Here is a 23,579-nt window from a genome sequence, read left to right on the forward strand (position 1 = left end):
TTTTTCTTTTCTTTTTTTTTTTTTTAAATATATTTTATTGATTTTCCACAGAGAGGAAGGGAGAGGGATAGAGAGCTAGAAACATCAATGAGAGAGAAACATCGACCAGCTGCCTCCTGCACACCCCCCACCGGGGATGTGCCCGCAACCAATGTACATGCCCTTGACCGGAATCGAACCTGGGACCTTTCAGTCCGCAGACCGACGCTCTATCCACTGAGCCAAACCGGTTTCGGCGGAACCTGACTTTGATAGTAGAAGCAAAGCGAAGGCACCAACGGGAGGAGGTGACTACTAACTCTGGATCAACAGGCCTTGCTCTGTCCTCAAACCCCAGGTGTGGGTCACGGCCAGGTTTCTCTGTGCTTTTGCTGCTCAAGTTGCAAATCTGTTCCCTCCCAGGCCTGGGTGTCCTCCTTGGCAACCAGGGCCTATGCTGGGTGTTCTCCAAGGCCCCACCCACCCTCACATAACTTCAGCAACTACTCGGGAGGGAGCAATACATCGTGATGCCTGCACAAAGATGGTTCTGAAAATGTCCAGCTGGTTATACCAACACTTCTCACCTGCTGGTCAGTGGGAGTTGGGACTGGAAAGCCCTAAGCCTCTCACAATGGAATCTATCTGGGTTTCTGGGTTTAAGGGCCCTTCCTCTCACCAGAGACACCTTCCAAATTAGAGCCCCTTTCTCATTAAAAAGACCAAGATGATATTAGCCATGTTGCTCAGTAGAGGCTCCTAGCATCTTTGGTATCTTAGCAAAAATTCTCTAGATATTTCAGAGAGAGGGAGAGGAAGTTCCCATAGAATTCGGCACCCAATTCTATCTGCCATGGGGAATAGGCAAGGGGTGACAACACAGGTCACCGGTGTCCCAACAAGGGAAGGCTGACAGTGCCCAGCCTGCCTTGTCCCTGGTCAAGGTGCTGGCTGAACAGCTGGGAGGACCAGTGTAAGGGCTGAGAGGCCGGAGTCAGGGCTCAGTGACCAAACTCCTAGGGCTCAATGGGCTGCCCGGGGAGCCGGCCAGCTGCTGAAAGGAAGGATGCAAGAGATCGGGACACTCGGTGCAGACTGTCTATGAGCAAGTCATTTGTGAACCCACTTCCTTTTGGATTATTTTGTTTCTTTTTTGGCTCAGAGTGAGAGGACATCTTGGTTTCTAATGGTTTTGAACACCCTATAAAATACTCTTTGTGATGTAATGAGGATTTTGTGGTTGTTTTCCACTTTGCAAACCCAAGTATGTGCTTTCAAGTAAACGATTGAAGTAAAACAAGAAAAGCGTGCAAATGAGAAGCAGGAGAGCTTGACGGATTTTCACAAAAGGTCCAAACCCATGAAATCACTAGCCAGGTCACAAATAGGACATTCCTGACTCCCAGCAGCCCCCTGTGCCTCCTTCCAGTCACGTTCCCCAAATAACTACACCTTGACTTCTGTCCTCATTGATGAGCTTGGTCTGTTCTTGAACTTCATGAAGATAGAACTGTCCAGTGTACTTCTTGGTTGTCTGGTTTCTTTCACTGACCATGAAGATTTCAGTTCTGTGTTGCTGTGTGTTGTGTTACTGTTCAATATCAGTGCTAAGTACACAACGTATTTATCCATTCCACTGTTGCTGGAAATGTGGCTTGTTCCGGGCTTTGGCTACTGTAGGCAGCTACAAACAGTGTATACAGGTCTCCAGTGCACCTATGGATGTGTTTAGGTTGGGTGTGGAATTACTGAGTCATGATATGCAGTGCTCAGCTGTAGGAAGTTCTGTCAAACAATTCTCCAAAGTGATTGTGCCAATTTACACCCTGCCGGTTGGTGGATGGCCGTGGCGGTGGCCCACCTCCTCTCCAGCGCTTGGGATGATTAGTCTGTTGGTGGGTGTGGAGTCCTGTCTCCTTGTGACTTTACTTTGCACCCCTGCTCACATTTACTGGTAAACTCTCTCACCTCTGTTGTAAAGCGCTTGGTCAAGACTTTTGCTCATTTTCTTTCTATTGGGCTATTAATGATTTATGTAAAAAATTGTAAACATTCTAGAGATGAGTCTTTTATCAAACTTAGGATTTACAAATATCTTCTCCCACTGTGGCTTACCTTTTCACTCTCTTAATGGTGTCTTTTGATGAACAGAAGGTTTTAGTTTTAATGAAGTCCAATTTATCTATCTTTTTCCTTTGGGCTTAGTGCTTTTTGTACTGGATTTGAGAAAATTTTTTTCATGTCCAACATCATGCAATTATTCTCTTATGCTATCATTTGGAAGTGTTGTTAATTTAGCTTTCACATTTACATCCACTATCTACCCGATTTGATTTTTGTGTCTGGCGTGAGGGGGGATTTGTTTTTAAATGTGAATGTCCAATTGACTCAGCAGAGTTTATGAAAAAAACACACATCCTGTCCTCACTGCACAGCAGTGTCCTCACCACAGACCTCGGCCTCTCTCTTCTGTCCCATTGGTCACTTTGTCTGGCTTATACAAATCTCACACTGTCTTGTTCACTAAAGCTTCAGAATTAGTCTTGACAAATGTTCTTACTCAAGGTTGATTCGGTCTTTAAATTTTCTAAGTAATTATAAAATAAAGTTTATTTTTAAAATAAAGTAAAATTCTACTGAAATTTGTATTAAAATTCCACTGGTTCTATACATCAATTTGGAGATAATTTCTCTCAATAATACTCTCACAGTTTTCAGTTAAATTTCATTGGACTTATTTCTCTGTATTTTTTATAGACATTTTAGAGCAGATAGGGGTTTACAGCAAAGTTGAGAGGAAGGAACAGAGATTTCCCTTATACTCCCTGCCCCCACACATGCACAGCCTTCTCTGTGATCATCCTCCACCACCAAAGAGATGCATTGGTTACAACTTATGAACCTACACTGACATGTCATATCACCCCAAGTCCATGGTTACATTAGGGTTCACTCTTGGTGTGTCCATCCTATGGGTTTGGACAATGTATACTGACATGTATCCACCATTATGGTTTCATAGAGTATTTTCACCATGCTGACAGTCTTCTGTGCCCCATTTATTCCCTGCATTTTTTATGCTGTTATTCACGGTGTCATTTAAATATTTTTCAATTATTTGTCACTATTTAAAACTATTAGTTCTCTTAAGTTGATTAACAACCCTTCTCCAGTGTGGTTAATGACACTAATTTGTTATTCAAAGTCCTCATTCACAGTAGAGAATTTTTTCAGTCTATTTTCTCTCTGTTATTCAGAATCCGTGGTTTCTATTGTTCTTTCCTTAATTTCATTGATTCTATCTTCGGTCATATCCATTGTACTATTGAGCTCATCCAGTGAGGTTGTTTTCTGTTATTGTATTTTTCAGTTTTATAATTTCCATTTGATTTTTTTCCTATAACCTTTTTCTTTCCTGAGATTTTTCTACATTTTCATTTGTTTCAGGAGAATTTGAATTGCTTTCTGATCCATTTTTGCGATGGCTACTTTAAAGCCTTTTTCAAATACTTCCATATCTTGAGTTGGTGTCAGCTGGTTATTTTTTCACATTTAAGTTATTTTCCTAGTTCTTGGTATAATGTATACTTTTTTTTGGTTTTTGTTAATCCTCACCTGATGATATTTTTTTCCATTGATTTTTAGAGAGAATGGAAGGGAGGGGGGAGAGAGAGAGACATTAATGTGAGAGAGACACGTGGATTGGTTGCCTCCTGCAAGCACCTTGACCGGGGCTGGGGATCCACCTGCAACCCAGGTACACGCCTTTGACCAGGATTCAAACCTGTGACCCTTTGGTGCACCAGCCAACGTGCCAACCACTGGGCCACACCAGATAGGGCTGATGTGTATTTTTTTAAAATATATTTTATTGATTTTTTACAGAGAGGAAGGGAGAGGGATAGAGTTAGAAACATTGATGAGAGAGAAACATCAATCAGCCGTCTCTACTGGGGATGTGCCCGCAACCAAGGTACATGCCCTTGACTGGAGTCGCACCCAGGACCCTTCAATCCGCAGGCTGATGCTCTATCCACTGAGCCAAACCGGTTAGGGAGTATTTTTTAAAATTGTATCTGGACATCACCTTGCCTTTTATGTTAGGAGACTCTGGGTCCTATTTCAATTTTTATTCTTCTTTCTTTCTTTTAAATCTTTATTGTTGGAAGTATTACATGTGTCCCCTTTTCCTCCCATTGCCCTCTCCCATGTTCCTCCCACCCCCAGGCCTTCACCACCCTGTTGTCTGTTTCCATGGGTTTTGCATATACGCATATGAGTTCATTGGTTGATCTCTTCCCCCCACTTATTTTCATTTCTTAAGCAGGCCATCAGCCTATTTAGCTTTAGCAAGCAGGTCCTGGCCTAGTGTAGTGGGCTGTGGGCCCAATGACAATTTAACTTCAGATCCTTTGTCATACCATTCGTCCCCTGGGGCTCTCACTGGTCCTTCCTGCTGCTGTCTAAGGGGCTGAAAGAGACTCCTCAGTGGTCCTCCTGGTGCCTCTGGGTCGGGGAAGGGAATCTCAGGCCTCTGGAGACCAAGAGTGCTTCTTCCCAGGCTGGGCTGTTGTTGTGACGTAAGCCCCTTTGCTGGTGCCACCCAGTCACTCCAGGTGCCTGTCAGGGAGGGAGGAGAACCTCACGCCCACCAGGAAGGGGCGACGAAGGAATCTGCTTTGGCATCTTGAGGTGCTGTATTGGGCAGCAGGAAATGCCAGGCTTCCATCACCTTCTCCTGTGAGAATGGGTAGAAGACACCCTGCTGCTATGCTGTTCCTCCAGTTCTAGGGTCCCTAACTGGTTCTCCTTTCTCTTCTCCTCCTTCAGAGTTTTCCTTTAGGTTATCTAGCCAGGAGGGGAGATGGGAGAAACACGTTTATGCGATCTTGTCTGGATCAGAACTCATTTCAATAACTTTTTCATGAAATAATTCACTGAGTAAATCAGTGATGAGTCCATCTCCAATACAATTCATTGATCTAAATATAGCCAGGCTATAAAAAAGGCAATACATCATAGACTCTTAGACCCTAGTTCACCCTCCTTCACAAAGGAGACAGCTTTTCATAGACGTAACCCACATGGAGACAGCCCATTTCCTCCCATGGGATCATGGGAATTGCCCAGATGGCTTCCTCGTTACACTCTGCGCAGGGATATTCCAAGAAAACTTTATGGATCCATTGTACAGATGTAGGGAGAAAGAGGCAGCATTGCCTGTTTCCATTTCTGTAACTAGCATATTTCAGAACAATACATGAACAGCCAGTAAAGATGAATGCAGATTAGGGATGAAAGGAACACATGGAGAAGAGAGGAAGCAAAGGATATGGGCTTTTCAGACACGCATTTCACCCCCTCTCCGCTCAAAAGAGAGGCAGAGACCTGCTGTCCAAAGCAGGAACTACCAGGAAACACCAGCTGAGAACCTTGGCACCCATGAGTCCAGCTGGCCCTCTGACCCTGCTCCTATTTTAAGTCCATGAGCTTTTTTTATTTTCTGCACCTGAGAGAATGACTTCAGTGCAGACGGAGTTCTTATAGAAGCGAGGAGTTATTTTAGACCTGTGCACGTGGTGGCCTCGCCTAATCTCTGATCCTTCAAGGAAATGGAAGGATGATTCCCTGATTAGCATCCACCTGGTGTCCTAGCAGAGGGAACCTGATTTCTCAGACAGCTTGCTAATTTGGAGCCAGTTGACACTGCCAAGGGTGATTTCTGGCTGCCCCATTGCCTGTCACACCAGATTATACCCACTTTACCAGTGGAAGTATGCTGTGCCAACCCAGTCCTGCCCTCACTAACTTTCTTTCTCTGGAAAGCACAAGAACACAGCCAGATCCTGAGAGTCCAAATCTAGTCTCTCGCTTACAAGCTGTGTCTTAGGACAAATTATTTTGGGGACCTTGTTTCCCAATCTACTTAAGTGAGACTAATAGCTCATGGCTATAAGGATTAAGCAAACGGTTGTAGGTAAAAATGAGGCCAGGGTCCTGGCAATAGGAGGTGCTCAATAAATTGTAGTTATCATCATCATCATCATCATCATCATCATCATCATCATCATCACCATGCTCCAAGCACTTTTATGTGTTGTTTCATATGGTCTTAACAAGAATCTTATGAGAGAGGGTTACGGTCCCCACCTTATAAATGAAAGCAGTGAGGCTCAGGTTGGTTGGGTGAGTTGATAAGTCCCAGGGGAATTCTGGTCTCTTGGCTCCAGTGATGGTACCTGGGGGCAGCGCAGCAGATAGCTCATTATCACGTAAGACAGCAGCAACAAGGACCCGCAACAGTACAGTACTTGTCATTTAACACTCACAACTATAGACTCTGGGTTCTGTCATTGACCCCAGGCTGGGGTCATGCCAGCCAGGCTGGGGTCATGTTTTTAAACCAATCTGCCAATCTCTACCTTTTATTTGGTGTATTTAGACCATTTACTCTTAAGGTAATTATGGATTTATTAGGGCTAAGTCTGACATTTTATTATTTGTTTTCTGTTTGTTATTCTTCTGTTTCTTTTTTATTGATTTCCTGTGGGTGACTTGAACATTTTTTTAGAGTTCCATTTTGATTTAATTGTTTTTCAGTATATCACTTTGTATTGTTTTGTTAATAATGATTATATTTGGATAGCCTGTTGCTAGGCAACCTTTGGGAGTGGGAAAGAAACTGGTGGGCCTGGGCCTCCTTATGCCACTGGGTAGAGACCAAGGAGACACGGGGCTTCACTGCTGCTGTGGCTGTGGGTGCATCAGATGGCCCACTGGTATGTCAGTTTGGACCAGGAGCCAGAACTGCCCCTGGCTTTGCTGCTGTCAGGGGGGTGGATTCTCTGGGTTGTAAATGGGGACTGGAACTTCTGTCTCTGTTGGGTTTCCCCTTCCCCAGACTTTGGCAGAGGGAGCTGGATATTCTTGAGTTGTTTGTTTTTCCTTTGTCTGTGCCTTTTGGTGCTTCCAGGTTGCAATCTTCTCCTGAGCCTCAGTCAGGTACATGGGAGATTCAAAAAAACTCTGAAACCTCAGCACATTGTTGTTTCTCAAGTTTGAGGTTTCTTGCCAGTCTCCCTTCTTTTCCCCAACTTTCAGAGTTCTTTTATCATTGTCTGTTGGATAGTTTCCAGGGTATTGAGTTGTATTTACAGAAATGGAATAGGGAAAGGTGAGTGTGCAGCACCTAGTTCCAGAACCAACTACTTTTTAAATGTTTCAGACATAGTTTTGCTGCCGGTGGAAATGGGGTCTTTTCACAGAGTCGTAAAGAAAGCATTCCAGGGACCCACGAACAGGGGGATAAGGCTTAGTGGTAAGATTTATTGGGGTTGAATGGAAGGCTGCCCCCAGATTCCCAGTGTCTCATCTCTGTCTGTGTCCTTGTAGAAAAAGCTTTGTCTCCATCAAGCCTAGAACAAAGGCCAGTGTCCACCATTCGGTGCCATCAAAGCTTAGTCCAGTTCAGCCACTATCAACATCCCGCTAGCTTAGATGCACTGCACCTTGGCGGGCGCCGTGTGCTGTACCCAGGCTTGTGCTTGGAGCCTGCACTTGGAGTGCACGTGGCTGCTAGGGCTGCATGGCTGCCCTGGAGAGAACACGCAAAAGAACAGGGTGAGTGGGTGTTACCGAGGAAGAAAGCATGAGAAAGACAGAGAGCTCGCCTTTGTTAGGCTGATTATATTATCTCGGACTTGGGAAGGAACAGGTGCTTTTTATAACCAATCAACTTCCTAATTCTTCAAGGGTTCCTCCCCCTAACCAACCCTTTTCCTAGATCTTCTGGGGTTCGGTGTCCCTAATGCAATCTGATCCTTTCCCCAGGCCAGACGGATGGGCCTTTACGGTTGTCCTCTTGGCTCCTACTTCCCATGCCTGAGTGTTAGCACCTCCCCCTGAACCATCTTGGCTTCTACGGGGCATGCGCCCAGCAGAGGAATTTCCCCTTTATGGTTTTATTCCTCCCTCGGTGTGACCCCTAGGGTTCCCCCTGCAGCGGTCCCCTGGGGAGTATGTGAAGTGTCGCCTCTTAGTGAAGCAGGCTTATTGCCCATTCAGCTCCTTAGTTTATTATGCTTAATAGTGCTCCCTTTCTTTATTTATATCTGGCTACCTATGCTAACAGTTTCCTTCCTGGTTGATTTCCCAGAAAGCAGAAGAAAATACTATCAGTGGTGCTTCCTATGATCAATTCCCCACCCTCTGCTTTCTTGGAAGAAATCAACCGTAGTCACAATTATTCAAGACTGTAGTCACAATTCTCTGCGGCCGGTCTGTGTTTCATTAAGAGGATATTGGGTTCCTTCTGAAAACCCAAACAGGTTATCACTTCTTTCCGGCAGCAAAAGGTAATTAGCAAGGTAAATACTGGTTTCTGTGAGCTCTTCCCATCCCCACCCAGGGTCTGGAATGACAAGGTTTTCTTTTGGTGCTAAAAACTATGACTACATTTATCTAGAAGTAGATGACCTACCCTGGAAGTTCCAGAGCTTCCTCATTTGCAGATGTGTAGCTGCTTGAGTAAAGACATCCCCTCTCTCTAGTATCATTGGTGGGCTGCCTCCTGCATGTTTTACTTGTTTTACTCTCTCTGTTTTACTTGTTTCTCACCTTGGGCCTTTGCCCAGCAATACAGGATGGGCTTTTTGGGTCCCAGTGATATGCAGGAAAGTTAAAACTTGCAACTAGTGTTTTAAATTTACCAGCAAAGATACAATAGGCAGAACACTGTGCCAACCGATAGAACCCTGAGCCTCCTTAAAATAATACTGCCTCCTATAGCCTTTCCCTCACCATAAAGATAATCCTCTGGTTTCTCTTAAGTAACCAGAGAGCAGAGAGAAAAAAACATCCAATGGCTTGAATATCTTTTACCTTAAAGGCGTAGTTTAGGGAAAAGTAGATTGGATTTAACATGATTTATGTCACTCTTTTTTCGGTGCCATAAATTACCTTTTCCCAAGATTTTGAAAACTCCTATAAAATGAATGTATGAAATATTCATGTACATAGCAAAAATTTTTCATTTACATGATTTTAGGCTTAGAATATGGTAAATTACAGATACCATTAAAATGGAATATTTATATCCTGATGATGAAATTGAATGTTCACGTGTGAAGTAACATGTTCAAGTATATATTTTTTCTGAATTCCCTTTATTTACATGAATTCTATTTAAAAAAAATTTTTTTCAAAACATATACCACCTTTGGGAACTCCACGGAGAGTTTATTGTCTGAGTTCAAGGTTAGAAAGCAGCCAATAAATTAAGATGTTATATTTGATATGGGCACTGTTCACTCCAAATTTTCAAAAGACCCAGAGAAATGTACAACCAACCAGCCTATTAAAACTGCTTTAAAAATTATTTTAAAATTCTGTGTTGAAGCACACCTAATTTTTTTTTAAATTTCTGAAAATGGGACAATTTGAGCAATTTTAATTTACAACATAAATGGAAGACTTCCAAAGTCAGCTAAAACCTAAACAGAAAATGCAATTATAAACGTTTACACAAAACTCCAATTTCCCATAGACTTGTGTGAAATGAGCAGAGCCGAGAACATATTCTGGGAACATATTCTATCAGTCTCTTAAAATATTTGTCCTCTTCACTGATAAGACTACAGAGGAGGAAAAAAGTAACAGCCTTTGCCTACCTTCAACAAACCTGTTAAAAAAACACACACAAACGAAACAAAACAATACTAAACCAATGGACTCACAAAAACAACAGCTTTTCCCTAGTTTCTTTGAAGTGAGCCTCCTTTTATTTTTTATTTTTGGAAACCTACAAATGAAGGCTTCCTTGGAAACAGATGAATTTTGTAGTTTCCAGACTCCGAAGATAAACAAAGCATTTCTCTTTCCTCCCCGCCCCCACCCATTAAATAACCTCAGGCCACTGTCTGGGCTCCCTCTCCTCCCCAGTTCGGAGCAGGGTGGGGGGTGGGGGGAACTGGGCTGAGGCCTGAGGGTAAGGAAGGCCAGTGAGGCAGGCGTGGGGGAGGGGGTTGGAGGGGAGGGTCAGAGGGGAGGGTTGTTAACTGCAGAGGCGTCAGGTAGAGAATTTCACATGCATGCCCGCACACACAAAATGTCCAGTGGAACCAGGCAAGAGAACTGTTAAAAGAGAAAGAAAGAAAAGTACTGCTTCATCAGCTAAAAAGCAGCCGTGTTCTTTCCTGGTTTGATGTCAGCTCGAAGTGCTGGCTTGGAATTGCCCGCAGCACTGTTGGGCCCCTGCCCACGCAGCAGGCAGACAGCTTTCCCTGCCAGCAACTGGCTTTTAATAAAACAGGCTGCTGTCCCCCGCTACGGCCACAGAGGACGCTCTTGAAAATGGGTCCCAATCCACAGGCACTCCCTCCCCCAAAGCAGCAGTTGTCTGTTCCTTATGGGGCACCCGGCACCAGTGAGTGTTCACTGGCAGCCACCCAGTCCCTGGAGCGGCTTTGGCTGGGTTCTCGCCATTCGTGAGGTGAGCAGCTTTCTGAGGGCTCCGACCTTGACAGTCCAACAGGATGGATTTTGGAAGAAGGAGCTGGCTTTTGCAGGAAGGATGAAGATACTCGGTCCCCAGCTTCCCACAGCGGGCTCTAAGGAGTCACGCCAGGTCTGGATTTGGACCTGACTTCCTTCTTAAGTGTGATGAGTTTAGCATTTGGGGGAGGTTCCCCCAACTCTCTGTCGTCTCCCCACCTGGATTCCACTTGGGAAAGCAGTTTCTGAAGTTTTTCGACCGCAACCTAATACAAACTGTGAAGCCCAGGCGAGACCCCAGGGTGCCCTCCCGGCCAGTCCCGCCTGGATGCCCAGGGTGCCTTTCCTGGGCTCCACACCACCTCGTGCCCGAGGTATCAGCACGACTTTGAAAGCCCTCCAGGAGTGTTACCCTGGTCCGCCCAGTCGGCTCCTCTTCAGGCCCTGCTGTCATGTACACTGGGGGGTGAGCACAGGATCAGCACCAGGATGGAGGCATGCCTGCCATTAGCAGGTGGACTTGATGAACTCCAGCATGAAGGGGAAGTAATTGCCATTGGTAGGAAAGGCATGACAAGTTAGACTCCAGACAACTTAGATTCTATCCCCAAATCTGCCCTGTCTTTCTGAATAGCTTTAGACAGCTGATAGGTGTGTGATGTAGTTTCCTCATTTGTAAACTGGAGCACTGGAGTGCAGTAATCAGCTCCACTGCTGTTGGCTCCCAGACCACACCCATGCAGACATTGCAAATCCCTCACAGCACCTCTCCTTGCTCCCAGATGGGAAGCCCAGCCAGCCACAACCAATCGATCAGAGATGGCACCGAGCAAAGATCTAGGATGGTTTCTAAGTTTTCTTCCAGGTGTGATGAGTCTAAATCCAATATATTCCTGTTTGCTTTGAAGTTCTGGGGAGGAAATGGTGTTACAGGTGTGCTTTCATTCCTTCTTTCACTTGAAATTGGTGACTTTGGAAGAGAAAGGAGGAGGGAAGTATACAGAGGGAACATCTGGGCGTGTGGATGGTGTCAGAGTGGAGAGTTGTGTCTCCTGGACCACAGCCCGGATCCATCCCAGCACAGCGGGGTCCTGGCAGAAAGAGTATGTACTAACCAAATCCAAGAGGAACATGCTGCAGGAGGCTTGCCAGTGTGACCAGAAAGGGTTTCGATGGAAACTTCAGAGGGAGAAAGCAAAAAGCCCAAGTAAATCTATAAAAGCCGGCAGCTGCAGCACAGCACAGACTATCAGCCAGCTCTGGACAGCAAAAGAAATGACTCTTGCTGACTCAGGCAAAAGGGGAGGGCGTGCATTGGGTGCTGCAGAGATGCTCATGGAGTGCACAGGAGAGCTGGGTTCTGAGCTGGAGAAGCAGGCTCAGCCCCAGACAGGAGTCCTTGGACTGTCAGGTGCCTCTGTGGGGAATAAAAGGGCTGCCTCGCTGCTTCGGAGGCTGCTGCGCTCAGCTCAGCTGGGGACTGCTCTGGGCAGGGGATGAGGTGCTGGGGACAGCAGAGTGCCCACCTTCCCATGTCCGTGCAGGGCACAGAGGGAATGGGCATGGATTCCCATTCCATGGAGACTGTACCATGACGGAAGCCTGCCACAAGGGGACATGGAGTTGCAAAAAGGAAGGGGCCATGGAATTTGGCCACTAAAAATATAGTTCCCAGCACCAAAGTGTCACCCCACAACCGCAGTGAGTGACCAGACCTGTACTAGGACAGGGCAAGTGTCCATCTCTCAGAAATAGAAGCAAGCATCCAGTTCAAAACAGCAGGCCTGCTGGGCAGAGTGGAAGGGTGCTGCAAGGTCTGTCACCAGGTGTGGAAGCTCGTCTAGGAGGCTGGGAGGGTCAAGGGTAAATGCCGACAGTTAACTACCCGCCCTCAGGACCGTGCTGCGAGCAGCACAGGAAGGTGCCTAGCGATGTCAGACAAGAGTCACGGCTGGGAATGTCAGACCTGCAGATGAGGCTCAGGGTCATCCATTTCCACACGGGGGGTGGGGGGTGGGTATGTCTGTCTTACTGCTCAGAGCTGCATCTAAAGGTCCGCTGCAGAGTGGAGGACAGGCCCCGGAGTGTCAGCGATGTCATCACGGCCGGGAAGGCTCGAAAGCTCTTCCCTTGAGGAAAGAAAATCTCCCAAGTTCAGAGTGGGGCTCCCCCTCATCTGGGCCCGGCGCCAGTTCCCAGAGATAGGAGCCAAGTCCATGCTGAGGTCTGCCTCCTCACCACGGTTCTGCCCGGCTGGGGGCTGAGGGCACGGCTGGGTGCTGCCACCACCACCTCCCTTCCAGGCAGAGCAGCAGTGGAGCAGGGGAGACCTGAGTCCCGGTGACCTTGACAGAGTTCGGAGCCTTTTGCTTGGCGGCCAGCCCTTGGGGAAAATTCTCTGAGCCAATAGATTCTCTTTCTGTGTTGAAGCCAGTTTGAGTTGAGTTTCTATCACTGGTAACCAGAAACAGTTCCAATAATAGGTAGATAATAATGCTGATATTAATAATAACTACACACTATTTCCTTGATAACAACTCCAGGGAATAAATGCTGCTACCATGCTCAGGATGACAAGACGAAACTGAGGCCAGAAAGATTGGGCGCCATCTCCCGATGTTCACCTGAAGGACTGGGGCCCAAGTGCACACAGATCCCGAGTGAGAGAAGGGATGGGGGAAGCTCCAAATTCCGCTTGTCTAATGGGGACTAAGCCCAGTGAGGGACAAAGAGAGAAAACACCTAGAAAAAACCAATGTGGCCACCAGGTACGCCTGACAATAAGTCATGGTACATTTATAAGATGAAATACCACACAGACACTAAGCACGTGTAGAAGATTATTTCCTAACGAAAACTACTGTGGAGATAGTGATCCCAATAGGAAAGGAAAATCCACACGTGTACAGAAAAAAGGTTCACATTTTGTTTTTACTTTCTAGTGGTTATCTCTAGGCGATGAGACGATTAAAAAAAAAAAAAGCCATAAGGACAAGACACATGCAAAAGATGATACTGAGACTTAACGAAGTGAAATGGAGAAAATACTCTGTATGGTGTCCTGAGCGGGTGACCTGCCCGGCACGCTCCGGTCCTGGGAACCTCGGATTACATGACACAGTTGGAGAAGGTGATGATGTGTGTCCTGGAAGAGATAAGGTTTGTGGGGGCTGTGGCATCTGTCTGCGCACATTCGATGGATGTCACATCAGGGTGTGCCCCAATTTTTGTCCTCTGGAACAGCACGTCCCCCCGGCGCTCAGTGACACACCTTATGGGAAGAAGACTAGGACTCTTACGTCCAAAGGAACTTGGGGCCACACGTGGGCCCTGGGGGAGACCCTCCCAGCTGCTGGTGGGCATCTTGGCCCCGGTGACAGGCATGGACCCCCCTCTTCTGGGGGTTCCACGGAGAGGTCTCTGGCTCTGCATGGGGTCTGGATTTGATAACTTCTTTTTTTCTCTCTCTCTTTGAGATGAAAACCTATAAAATGCTTAATTCTGGGACAAAGTGGAAGTGCCAATGCGACCATCCACAGACTCAGGGTTCGCAAGGGGGGTTAACACCGTCCTTGGGGTATGCTGCCTCACACGGGAAAAGGAACACCCGGTTTATTTCTGAGCCCTCCCCGCTGCGGCTCTGTGCCACGTGTAGCAGAGACAAATGGACTCAAAAGCTGCTCAGTCGGTTTAAGTACCTTCTCAGGGGACAGCTCTGTAAACGCTGGTTCAGAAGAAGGAGCCCAGCAACACAGATCAGATCTGCGTGGAGGGGGGTTTGCCAGTGGGAGCTGATTTGTCGTCGATGAGGATAGTGACAGTCAGTGTGTGCCCGTGAGGAAAACACTGTGGCCGTCCGCTACCTGGGCTGCTGAGGGGACAGGCTGGGAGCCGAGCTGCTGGCATGTGGAGCCCCCTGGAGCACTGAAGGAGACTGGGAGGCAGAGCAGAGGGTGGGTGACTGAGACACAGCCCTTTCCATGTCATGGATTTGGCCAGTCCAGGTGTTGACCAGGAAATGTCTTTCTGAGCTACTCCGGGCCAGCTTCTTCCCCGCGCAGCCCAAATGCCTGCACTGCTTCCTGCTCGCCCTCAAACCACTGGGCCTGCTGCAGGGGCGGGTGATGGTGGAAGGCTGAAAATGGGATGGAATGGGAAGCTAACAGGAGGGTTATGTTTTTAAAGTGAGGAGCATATTTTTTACATTTAAAACCATAGATAAAAGGAAGCCTTTGGGGATGCTTCCTGGTCTGAGCTTCTGAACTGTGCATACGTGTGGCTTATTTAAAAGCACTTCTGCTCCTCTGAGTGGAAACCCCAGAGAAGGCCATGTGCCAACCAGGCCTCAGGGGAGGGGATCAAGGTGGCATTTCACATCAGTGGGGAGAGAGGGTCTCTCAGGAAATAGTATTGGGACAATAGGCAGGGCGGCATCTGGATAAACACCACATGAATCTACACTTCAGTTATATATCTGAACAAAACCTGCATAGCTCAGATATTTAAATGTAAAAATAAGACTATGAAAGTTCTATCAGAAAATGATCATTATTTTTTCACTTCAGTGGAGGAATGCCTTTATTAGTATATACACAAACTACAAAACCAAAAGGGAAAAACACTTGTTGAAAATGACTACCTAGCAATCATGTTTTCTCTATACACCACACAGACCACGAACAAACCCAAAATGCAAATATCAAACTGAGAGAAACTATTTTAATCAAGATCACAAAGTGCAACCATCCCTAATATATGAAGCCGCCTAGAAATCAATGAGAGACCAATAGAAAAATGGGACAGTATGGGAACTGGGCAGACCTGGGAACGGGGTTACCAAGGGCCCCTGAGCATTTGAGGAAACACCCAACACCATTCATGAAAAAAGAAAGGGATTACATTTACACCAAACCCATTGTTCATCTTTCACACAGCCCCATTGTGGCCACGTGGCACGTTCGAAAAGATATTCGGAAGCAGGTGCTTTTATTCATCCCGGGTGTTTGTAGAATAGCACAGTTTTGATGGAGGACAATTTGTCAACATCTATCACAACCACAAACACGTTTTATCTCTTTACCTGGGCACTTTGCCTCTGAGAATTTGTCCACAGCTAGTCTCACACAAGTGTGAGCAGTGAAACGTAGAAAAACCTTTAGGCATCACTTGTATTTGCCAAAGATAGGCTGCAACACTAATATCTAACACTCTGCAACCCGTTAAATAAACCATGGCACAGCCTGCTACCCTTAATGTAACCAAATATAGTCATCTTGGCACTCAGAGCCATCCGACTGCTTGTGGATGTGAAGAGCAGATGTGTGCAGCTGCTGGGGGAGGGAGAAAGCTGTACGTGCCTAGTGTCCATGTCTACATGGTGCACACATGTGCATATTCACACATGTACAACCATAGCACATGTGCACACACATGCACAACCACAGCACGTGTGCATGCATGCACACATGTGAGCATACTCATTCATGCACACTCACAGCACCTGTGCACACTCACACATGCACAATCAGCACATGTGCATGCATTCACACATGCATGCACACCCATACATGCACACTCACAGCACATGTGCACACTCACACATGCACAATCAGTATAGCACATGCGCATACTCACACATACATGCACACTCACACATGCATGCATACTCACACATGCACAACCACAGTATGTGTGTATGCATTCACACATGTGCACACACTCATACATACATATTCACAACACCTGTGCACACTCACACATGCACAATCAGTATAGCACATGCGCATACTCACACATGCATGCACACTCACACATGCATGCATACTCACACATGCACAAACACAGCATGTGTGCATGCATTCACACATGCGCACACACACATACATACACATTCACAACACATGTGCACACTCACACATGCACAATCAGTATAGCATGTGTGCATGCATTCACACAGCACACATCCTCACACATGCATAGCCACAGCGTGTATGCACACACACACTCGCTCACCCACAGGTAAGCTCTTTCACAGAGGAGTCCCTCAAGGCCTCTCACTCAGCACTTGTTGAACCATCTACAAACAGTCTCTGCCAGGCCGTTTGTACTGGTAAGAGCAGCCAGTCTGTGGCCACGCTCACACGGGCCAGGGCCACCCGCTACTGGGACCCGCTGACAGCCAGCCTCTGGTGGGACCTACGGGAGGCCTAGCAGGGCCCAGACCCTTCCAGACGGGCCGGGACAGTCTTCAGCGCCTGCACCCAGAGAACCCGCTCTTAGCACCCTGTGGTCTGACTACAATCCCTTCCACACGCACTGCCTGGTGGACTTTTTACCCAGGAAAGACGAGAGGAAACGGCCCTGCCGTGTGAGATCAAAGCGGCCGGCGCCCAGAGTGGCCGCAGGGCTGACTCTTGGGGCAGAGACACTGTCCGGTGGCGAGATGGCGATGCGGCTGCCCTGTCAGGGGGTGGGGAACAGAGCTGTTTCCTCCGCCTTTGGTGCTGGGCCTGAGGGCCTGGCCTGGGCACCCATTCTGTGCCCACCTCCCCGCTCAGAGGAGGATTCTGTAGGCCCCGGTGGGCAGGAAGTGAAGCTGACGGCATTTCTGGGTAAGGGCAAATGCGGAGGACTTTGTAAAAGGAAGAAGGAGAGAGAGAGAGAGAGAAACACACACACACACACACACACACACACACATACACACACGGAGAGGGAGGGACTATAAACACGGACAGGAGGGAAGGGGAGCCTGGTGGGACTTGGGAAAGGGAAGGAGGGGACTATTAAAGTATTTTTTTCTGAGGGGAAGAGTTTGTAAGCAAAAGCCAGAGTGACTTTATTGAATGTGAACTATTTGGTGGCCCCCAAAGGACTTTTTCTGAAAAGCCAAAATACTGCCTCCATCATGGTAGCAGGTACTGCACTCCCAACATACATACATAGAAAGGGGGTCAGTGGGCCCACTACTGGCAGGACTGAAGGCGAGTGTGTGTGTGAGTGTGTGTGTGAGAGAGTGTATGTGTGTGAGTGTGTGTATGTGTGTGTGTGAGTGTATGTGTGAGTGTGTGTGTGAGAGAGAGAGTATGTGTGTGTGTGAGTGTGTGTGTGAGTGAGAGAGAGTGTGTGAGTGTGTGTGTGTGTGTGTGTCACTGTGTGTTGGGGTTAAGGGAAACTGGAAGGAACCCCAAGTCACGTATGGAAAGTAAAAGTACTGAACACCCAGCTCAAGCAATTGTTTTCTCCTGAAGGCTAAAATTCACGGGCAGGTGGCCAACAGCCACATTAGGATAAGAATGTAATCTGTTTATAATAAGTTTGCAAAATCCATCTCAGTGGTGCCGTGAGTGTGCAGTGCCCACAGCCCGCGCGTCGCTGGCCTTGGCCTGGTGTCCACGGCACGCGCACGGGAGCTAACAGGCCAGTGTTTGTGAAACTGTCCTGCCTCCCTTCTCCACCCCCACTTCCCTCTGGGCGGAAAAACACATTCCCGAGACAGCAGCTGGGTGTCTGAGAGCCTGCGGAGGCCGCTGCTCCCTCTGGCTGAGCCGCTGCAGCTCCTGGAGCACAGGCTTCGAGTGACTTCCCCAAGGAAGGCACCCAGAGGCCACTCAGGCCCCTGATGAGGAAGCCCAGGTCCCTGCAAACGTCTTCCCGGGAGGTCCTGGGCTCTGCTGGGTTCCCATTCCAGACAAACGGGCCTGCCTGCCACACCGTGGTGTGTCCACTCACGTCAGGATTCTGGGTCTGCAGTGCCCACCGATTTTCAGAACAATGACAAAGATGCATGGGCACTTCCTGTGAGCTGGGCACCATCTGAGCACTTCTCACGCAGGACCTCAGTGTACCCACCCGCAACCTTCCAGGGAGCCACCATTGCTACCTCATCGCACAGATGTGGAAAGGAAGCAGGAGCTTAAACAACTTCCCCAACTCCCGCCATCAGTGGGGTTAGGGTGGAGCCTGGGTTTGAACTCAGGTTTTGCCAATCCCCAAATCCCAGCTCCTTCCCATCAAGCCCGCCATTCTCTCCCTCCCACGTATACACCCATGGAAGCTCCTCTCTCAGAGCCCTGCAAGTCCCCCCCCGCCCCCCGCCACTCCCCACAACCTCATACCCCAAAGGGCACTCGTCCCCTCTATGCAGAATTGAATAAATGATAAACCGTGATGGCTAAAAGCAAGGGCCGAGGATCAGCCAGACCTGCTGGGAATTCTGCTTCTGCCTCGCTCTAACCCTGGGAGGCAGGGCAGGGAGAGAGGTAAAGGAGATAAAACAGAAACAGCCAGTGTGAGCGTGTGAGCAGCTCCGTGAGAGCCTGTGGTGGCAAATGTGATAAGATGAAGAGGACATGTGTTGGGTGTCCCACCTCCAGCTTCACTCCCTCCCCATCTTCTGACTTCTCCCACACAGGGTGTGTGTGAGCACCCAGAGCCTCAGGGACCGGGTGGGGTGAAGGGGGCTATGATAAAAGTCTAAATTCTGTGACATTGGAGTTCTGAAAAGAGAGGAAAAGAGGGCAGAAAAGTACTGAATTTAAATAATGACTTAAAACTTCCCATATTTGGCAAAAAACATGAACTCATAGCCTGGCTGGTGTGGCTCAGGAGATCACAGTTCAATTCCCAGTCAGGGCACATGCCAGGGTTAGGGGCTCGATCCCCAGTGTGGGGCATGCAGGAGACAGCCCATCAATGATTCTCTCTCATCTTTGATGTTTCTATCTATCTCTTTCTCTCCCTTCCTCTCTGAAATCAATAAAAATACATAAAAATAAACCCAAAAAATATGAACTTACAGATTTAAGAAGCTGAGCAAATCTCACACAGAATAAACCCAACGAAATGCATATCAAGACACAGCATAGTCAAACCTCTGAAAAACAAGAAGAAAAAAAATGTATTGAAAACAGAGAGAAATGACACTTTATCTGGGGGGAGTTTGAATGACAGCATATTGTCATTAGAAACTGGAGAGGCCAGTATTTTTATTTTATTTTATTTTATTTATTTTTTGAGGCCAGAGTATTTTTAAATGCTGAAAGAAAATCAAGATGTTCTCAGAAAAAGAAAACCTAAGAATGTTTGTCATCAGCTGATGTACTATATGAAAATGGTTAAAGGAAGTTTTCTAAAAAGAAAGGAAACAATAAAACAAAGACTTCTGGGACACCAGTAAGGAAGAAAGAACATGATAAGCAAAAATATTGGTAAATATGGTACTTTCATTTTCCTTGTGAGTTTTCTACATTATGATGATGGTTGAGGCAAAAACCATAACACTCTAATGGGATTCTAAATGTATGTAGAAGAAATATTTAAGACAATTATATTATAAGCAGAGAGGGTAAAGGGATATAAAAAGAGGTAAGCATTCCACACTTCACTCAAACTTGTAAAGTGATGACAAAAGTAAACTGTGGTCTCAACAGATACAGAAAAATCAATTAATAATAGCCAACAAATATTTCTGATAAGAACTCTCAGCAAATTAAGAATTGATGGGAAGTTCCTCAACCTGTAAGGGGCATTTACTAAAAACCTACAGCTAGCACCATTCTTAGTGGCAGAAGAACAAGTACTCCTCTCCTAGGATCAGAAACCCTCAAGGTCCTATGCATAACTTATGATTCTATCCAGCACAAAACAGCAAGAACTAGAAAGAAAAGAGACCTGGTTTGGAAACCGAGTGGTATAGCTGTCCTTATTTGCAGATAACATGAGAGTTTCTATAGAAAATCCTATAGAACCAAAAGCTACTAGAGTTGTAAAAGAATGACTTTAGTAAAGATTTAAGAAACAAATTAACATAAAATCGCCGGTATTTCTGTATACTTGCAATGAAGAATGGAAATTGAAAACTTAAAAATACCATTTTCAATAGTATCAAAAAGTGTAAAATATTTACGAGGACACTGACAAAAGATGGACAAGATCTAGACATTGAAAATTACAAAACACTGCTGAGAGAAATGAAAGAGAACCTGAGTAGAAAGTGTTAGGGTCACTGAAGGAGGAATGCATGAGGCTGAATGTGGTAAAGAATTATATATTTATTATATCATCTGGAAACTCAGATGGGCTGAGTCCCAAAATGGCTCCAACACTCAGGGATGGGGAGTCAGAGGTTTTAAAGGACTCTGGGTGGTCTTTTTCTGGGTGGAGAATTCTCTGGGTGAGTCCGGATCTTGGGAAGTTTAATGGTCTTAGCAAGTGGAATATGGTCTAAGCAAAAGGGAATGTTGGTTGTGAAGTGGTCTAAAGGTCCGTTCCCAGGGGAGATGGTATGGAGTCAATTATTTGATCAGACCTAACATTCCAGCCTTTTTGTTTTATGAAATAGGGATGGAAGTCATATCTTCTGTAGTTACTTCCTGCTGATGTGGGACATTGAGATCATAGGGGGATGGACTTTGATTGTAGTTGGCTGGAACACTGTATAAATTCCTTATGATTGGAGCGAGGGGTTGCAGCAGCATGATTCCCTAAGAGACTGGTTGGTGAAGGCTTGGAAGCAGTCCAGAAGGAAAGATGACAAATGATGCAGAATACATGGGCCAAAAACGAGGATGAGGAATAGGAATATTATTGGTCCTATGAAGGGAACTAGCAAGGTATGCCAATTTATATCCTTTAGCCAGTAGTCCCATGAATTTGATGGATGTTCTCTGATTTTTGTGGCCCATTTTGTTAATTTTGGGGCAGCATTTCTGACTAGGCCAGACTGATTGACATGAAAACAGCATTCTTCCAAAAAGAGGCATAGACTCCCTTTCCCTGCAGTTAGGATGTCTAGTCCTCTCTGATTTTGGAGGGTGATAGCCGCTAGTGAGTCTATTTGATCCTGAATTTGAACTAAACTTTTGGCAATGTCATCTAAGCTTTCTTGTAGGTCCTGGGACAGGATTTCAAAATATGATAGAGCAGTGGTTGAGTCCCCTATGCCAGTTCCAACCCCTGCTGTGATGCCAAGGGTTATGAGGGGAGGGATTATCTGGACTGTCCTTTTGTGTCAGTTATGATGAGTTACAGGGACAGGTAAGACTGATTATTGGGGACTACGTCTACATTGGGTGAGAGATAGACCAGAGAACAGGTTCCGCCCAGTTGGTTGGGAGGCAGATGTATGTATGTGTTTTCCCCAGAGAGGAAGAAAAATCCCTGATCATGGAGACAAGCTGAAAGGTGTAAGGAGAAGAGGTGGACTAAAGGGTATGAGGGTCCTTTTCCCGTTCTGCACTCCAAATCAAGAGGGTAGTCACCATGGCACTACCAATAAGAGGTGACAGATGAGTGGTTGAGATTCTATTGCAGTGAAAGTAGGCAGGAACACTAGAATGGGCTGATATCAAAGGGAAAAGTGAAAGGGAAGGAAAGAAGCAGTTGAAACCTTGGGCCTGAATGGTTGGATAACAAAATAAAAGGGACCGGTTGTAGGAAACAATCATTGGCTTCTGGGGAGACCTGGTAGTCAGCCCACTGGGACCAGTGGCATTCGGTAGTTCTAGGTTAACTGTGGTGTTGCAAGCTAACAATGGGAGATGGCATATTATTATGTTGCCCTGTGACCTTGTAAAGCATTAAGGGGCTTAGGTGATTAGTGGGGTGTGTAGAGCAATAGGATCTGTGACTGGGGTGGAGGAAGGAGCTATCTTAGTAAGAGATAGAACATGAGTACAGAAAAGGAGGGAGGCTTGATTTGCGTGGGTTGTAGGATAATTACCTAGAAGGGTGTCTGCCTTTTCTAGAAATATAGTACCTTTTCCTTTGTATAAGCTAGAATGACTTTTGCCTGATTCCATCTCTTGATTGGTATAGGGATGTTGTATACACTGAAGAGGAGAGGGAAAGGCAGAGTCTGCAATTCCTGACTAAGGCTGGATTGGTCTGGTTTAGGAGGGGATGGGTAAGGTTAAGTGTTCGTTTGAGATAAGTGGAGGTGAGAAAGTTCCTTATGGGTGTAGGAGAGGAGGATTGGAATAGGATGAAGAAGGAGAGCTAATTCCCACTTCCAGGGTCAGGATTGTCCCAAGGAGGGGAAAGGGTATGTTTGGGATCTAGAAAGATGGAAATCTCATCCCATGGGTAAGTCCCAAAGAAAGGTGAGAATCCTGATGTGAAGAGAGAGGGAGGCAGTAGCTAGGGCCTGGAGGATTTGTACTGGGAGAGGAAGTGGGCTTTCAGGGAAGTCAGGGTCGATAGGGGCAGTACATAGGGGGCACATTCAGGGGTGTTCACTCACTTATCATCTTCTGGGATGTGGGTAAGGCAGAGTCTGGTAGGACTGATCAGGTGGCTGTGATACTTAGGGAACTCCAGCTCATGCGATGGTGGTATTCCGAGGACAGGTTTTAATCTGGAAAGGTGGAACCATGGGGTGTGCCTGATAGGTTAGCTGCAGTTGGAGTAGTTTGGAGTACCTGACAAGGGCCTTGCCACCGGGGCTATACATTATTTGGTGGATGGATTTCCTTTAAGAGGACCCAGTCCCCAGGCTGTAGAGGAGTAGGGGGGATGTCTCCCATAAAAGGTTTAGGGAGGACCTGATCAGCATGTTCTCTCAGTAATTGTTGGATGAGATTTAAAATGGGGACATAGTCTCCTAGAAGGGTCTCTGGGGAAGGAAAGTTTCCTAATAAGAAGGGTCTTCCATACATGAGTTCAAAGGGACTAAGAAAGGAGGGGTATGTGGGGTTGCTCTGATGCACATAAGGGCTAGAGTAGTCCAAGGTTCTTTAGTTTTTTGTTTTTGTTTTTTTAATTTAATAAATCTTTAATGTTCAGATTATTACAATTGTTCCTCTTTTTTTCCCCCATAGCTCCCCTCAACCCAGTTCCCACCCTACCCTCTGCCTTTACCCTCTCCCCGCCCCACTCTCCTCATCCATAGGTGTACGATTTTTGTCCAGTCTCTTCCCGCACCTCCCACACCCCTTTTCCCCCGAGAATTGTCAGTCCACTCCCTTTCTATGCCCCTGATTCTATTATATTCACCAGTTCATTCTATTCATCAGATTTTTTTATTCACTTGATTTTTAGATTCACTTGTTGATAGATATGTAATTGTTGTTCATAATTTTTATCTTTATCTTTTTCTTCTTCTTCCTCTT

The 23,579-nt window shown here is 46.4% G+C and overlaps 1 long non-coding RNA gene across 5 annotated transcripts in view; it reads right to left on the bottom strand.

Annotated features, from left to right (window-relative positions):
- LOC307112028 overlaps positions 1-23,579 on the bottom strand; it is a 103,604-nt gene that overhangs the window by 35,805 nt on the left and 44,220 nt on the right. Inside the window, exon 5 of one of the 5 annotated variants that reach the window (XR_013814659.1) lies at positions 243-10,110. The exons of 1 other annotated variant lie outside the window; for it this stretch is intronic. This is a non-coding gene — a long non-coding RNA (uncharacterized lncRNA). Of the gene's footprint in view, positions 1-37; positions 10,111-10,939; positions 13,616-23,579 lie in introns of those variants that run through there. 3 more of the 5 variants (XR_013814660.1, XR_013814661.1, XR_013814662.1) reach the window with 3 other exon arrangements.

The sequence above is a fragment of the Cnephaeus nilssonii genome (genome assembly GCF_951640355.1).
Source record: "Cnephaeus nilssonii genome assembly, chromosome: 15".
Classification (NCBI taxonomy): Eukaryota; Metazoa; Chordata; class Mammalia; order Chiroptera; family Vespertilionidae; genus Cnephaeus; species Cnephaeus nilssonii.